Below are 4,120 nucleotides of genomic sequence, written 5' to 3'. Positions count from 1 at the left end.
ATTCTCTATAGCAAATGACACGGGGGTGACGTTAAACGGCCGCGGGAGGTGGGAGTGAAAATAGCGTCGGGGGCTGTGGAAGGGAACGAACGCGAGGGGAGACCGAGAAAGGCAATCTCGTTAGTAATTGTCCGTAAGCGGCGCAAAGATTGCGGCCAATTTCTGATCGTCCGTGCATGCGAAACGCCGTTCCTCTTCTGCTTTTCCTTTCTCCTTCCCCGTCGTCTTCGAGGGTGGTATTCCTGCCGCGTCTTGACCCTGTGCTTGCTTACCGATTGTCTCCGTTTCGACCGTCGTTGCTTCCAGGCCAAAAAGGGTCCCTCGCGATTTGAAACGTACCAAAGAGATCGCGGACACGTATACGAAGCCTGTTTCGCTCGAATGGATCCGTTTCCGTGCGTTTCAGGTAAGCACGTCGAAGAAAGAGCCTGGAGCGGGGCCAAGCCCGACCGAAAACCTGTCCGCGTACGAACTTGAAGGAGTAAAGTCGATCGAGAGGAAGGGAGAGTCGGGATCTCGATGTTGGAAAATTTCGAGCCCGAGGAAATAGGAAGGACCAGAAATAGAAGGGCGAAGCGTTGTGGTCAAAGTTTTTCGAGCGATAACCAACGACCCGTGTTCGATCGATCATCTCGCGGTTATTACGCGACGATTCGCAGTGAAGAAGTCGACGCGGCGTCAAGAATTCTTGGAAGCAAAGAAGATCTCATCCGATCGAAACGGATTTCGGAACATTCGCTCGCGACGGATCCCGTCTCTTTCAGCCGGCTTTACCGAAACTTTCGTGATTTTCCGGCTTTCTCATCTACCGACTTTTCGTTCCATCGGTCCTTCGTGGACAGGGCAGGTAACCAGGTGGGTGCAAGTAGCGTGAAGGTAGACGGACAAGAACGCAGGCGCGCGGTCGCGCCTACGAGACGCGGTTCACGGATCCAGCTATCGATTTGGCTGTCTTACAGGTCCTCTCGAGGCTCGATGAATAAAAATGACATGCTAACGAGTGTAGTTCAGCCGGCTGAAACTAACTCCGGTAACGCGCGCGAGAAACGCTAAGCGACGTCCTCCCCGACGCTCTCGCGTCCCTGCTCCGGACGGAGCGGCTTTGGAAACCAGTCGCGGAACAGAAGGGAATTTAGGAGAGAGTCCGGAAGGAGACGGGCCCGAGGGGAAACGGAGAAAAGGCCGAGACGACCGAAACAGGGAGTCTCCTTCGAGTCACCGATGCGATTAATATTCGAGCGATCGTTCGAGCGGAAACGGATTCGCCGCCGCTTCCACCGCCGTAGGAAACACCAGAGACACTTTGCACGCCAGAACGAATAGTTTGTCCTTTCTTCGCGGCGATGATATCTACGCGGTACACGGGTACCATGGAAATTCGAAAGCAGCTGCTCGATGCGATCCTACACATTGTCGTACACGTAGATATCGTGTGCGTTTCAACAGCAAATTAGAGCGCCACCGGAATATTAAGGCGAGTAGGAAGTAACACCTATCGTTATCGAATATTGATATACGAGTTGATTAGCTGCCTAGGTTCTAGTTAGTGTCGTACAGCAGTTAGAAAAACTCGAGGCGCGCGTTACGTGCAGTTGCGCAGTAAGCCGCGTGTGTAACTTGTACCTTTCTAGGTACTCATTACGCCTTTCTCGATAAATTGATGGAAATGACCGGGGAATTAAGGGGGCGAATGTGCCACGAGGCCATAAAAAATTGAAAACAAATTTATGGTTACGACCTTTGGCATTAAGGTAAAGGGAGCCTCTTTGCCAACCGACACTCGTGACTAACATTCGTTCTAGCATTTCTATTTCTTCTAACAATAAGCGTCGAATATAATTTTCTGTCCTTCGTTCGTTAAGGACGAATTTTACGTTTACTTTTGTCTCCTTCGAAGATAAATGATCATGGAACCGACAGCACTCGAATGTCTTCTAAATGTTACCGCGTTGGCTAAAGTGGAAACTCGCAAAATCTGTCGAACTTGCTCGTGAACGACCACATTTGTGTCGAACGCATTTGTCCGTGGTGCAGGTCCGTGACGGCGCGGAAAGTCACGCGATGCAGGAACCTTCGACGAAAGATTAGAAACCCCGCGGTCTTCCGGTCGACTCGTCCATTCGCCTTACACGCAGAGAATACTGAATTTTTTATTTTCTCCGGTACTTTTCCAATTACCTCGGACAGAGCGGCGTTCGCGTCTCTCGTTTTCCTGTTCTCATTTCACCGGACGTCCTTTCGCGTTCCCGTCGTACGCGTCGCGAAATGAAAAAAGACCGTTGAAGAGTGCCAGCGGCGGATCGCGACGTCCGCCTCGGGTTTTGATTAAAACTAAACGGCGAATAAAAATTCCGCGGCTGGCTCGCGAACAAAGTCGTGCCGAGTACGAGGAAGAGGCTGGAACAGCCTCGTGATGCCGCGTTAGCTGCGAGCGACCGTACGCAAATGAATTCCTCGTAATCGATCTTTCGCAGCTCACGAAAAAATTATTCCTCGTCGCCCGAAAAAAAGCATCGGGTCTCCAACGATCTTCGGGCAAAATCTTTCGAAACGAGGTGTCAGGGAGAGGGAGAGAGAAAGGAAGAGAAAGAGAGAGAGAGCAGAATAGTCGACGAGATCCGGAAAAAATAGCACGATCCTGTTAGTTCGAGACCGAAGAAAGTATAAAGTTCGTTTCGAATCGAAAATCGATGTATTGAGGACGCTTTCGTTAAGTGCTATTCTGGGTATCTTCGGGCTTCTTCCTTCGAGCATCGTCGAAGAATACCGGCGAGCAAAAAGTCCGCCAGCAAATTTTTACGCGGAGATAATTTCTAACAAGCGTCTCGCTTACCCACTCAGCTTTACGAACGGAACTCGGGTCATTTTTCTATCGAAGAAACGAGAGGTAAGGAAATGTAGGTTATCGTTTTGATCGGAATACTCCGTTTGTGCGAATTACATTCGAAACCCTTCGTTTTTCTCAGCGAAGGACACCTCTCTTGCACGACAAATATCAAGGATGAAATAAGAAAGCGTATGACTTTGGAACGCGCGGTCGGCCAAGTTGCGGAAAAACCGTAAAGGAGCAGGAAGTCGCGCGAGAGACGGTCAAAAAGTACAAGGTGATCCTCGCGAAGTCCAGTTTAAACAGTGGAAAGATCGTATTAATTTCGAAAAGCTAGCAGCGATAGAATAACGATTGTCGTGGCGATATGTCCTGTAAAACGCCACGAAAAACGGTTCGAGTCGCCAAATAGCGAAGGATCCTGACTGGGCATTAAGAAGACGGAATCGATTTATTCAAAGGGGAAGCCGATGTTTCTGCGCTATTTCCTACGATCCATGGATCCGATTCCACAGCCTTTGCCTTTGTCAGGATGATGGAAAGAGACGAAGGAAGTGGAAGAAGAAGGAAGACACAGGTCGGCCTCGTGCGGTAGAAGTTCAACGGACTCCGCGCGTCGGATCTAACGACGAGGTGGCTCGAAGCGGAGGAGATCGCGGCCCGCTACTCGACGAGAAGTTACTCGTTTTGCCGCCATCTTTTTCCGTCGCGACCCGTCTTTTTCTTTGCCCTTTCGAGCAGGGGAACGCGAACCGGTCGAGTATACTTACCACGCAGTGTCGCGGAACGACTACCGGACTCTCGACCAACGATTGCTGACCTCTTCTGGCCTCGCGTCTCTCCGCCCGCAAGACGAATTTTCTTTTCTCCGCGCGGCGGATCTCCGGAAAGACGAAGAGGAGAGGCAGAAAAAGCGCAGAAGTGGTGCGTGAGGCCATGGTCACGCTCGTTAATCGCCGCTAGTGGCAGCGGTGCTTGTTGAAGCCGTGCAGGGTTGCACGTGCGATTCATGGTGTTCGCAAGAAGAAGAGAAGCACGAGTGGCAGGCCTCGTAAATAACGTACCGGCTGGCTGTGCGCGTTTTCGATCCGACTGCTTTGGGAAGTTCTTGCAAAGGTTCCGCAGAGGAAGAGAGAGAGAATCGACTGCGTCGCGGGTCACGAAGATCGGGCAAGAAGCTTAGCCGCGTTTTGCCAGCCAGGTTTCTTCACTGTGAGCGAAACGAACGGAAGGACGGGCGTCCTCATTTCGCGAGCACCGCCGCCGCCGTCGCCGACTGTTTCCGGTCCCGCA

The 4,120-nt window shown here is 51.4% G+C and overlaps 1 protein-coding gene across 1 annotated transcript in view; it reads right to left on the bottom strand.

Moving 5' to 3' along the window:
• Positions 1-4,120, bottom strand: part of LOC112212182 — a 78,249-nt gene that overhangs the window by 28,678 nt on the left and 45,451 nt on the right. The gene's annotated exons all lie outside the window — the stretch shown is intronic.

The sequence above is a fragment of the Bombus impatiens genome, unplaced genomic scaffold (genome assembly GCF_000188095.3).
Source record: "Bombus impatiens unplaced genomic scaffold, BIMP_2.2 scf_0129, whole genome shotgun sequence".
Lineage (NCBI taxonomy): Eukaryota > Metazoa > Arthropoda > Insecta > Hymenoptera > Apidae > Bombus > Bombus impatiens.
This window is presented reverse-complemented; position numbering and strand designations above follow the sequence as displayed.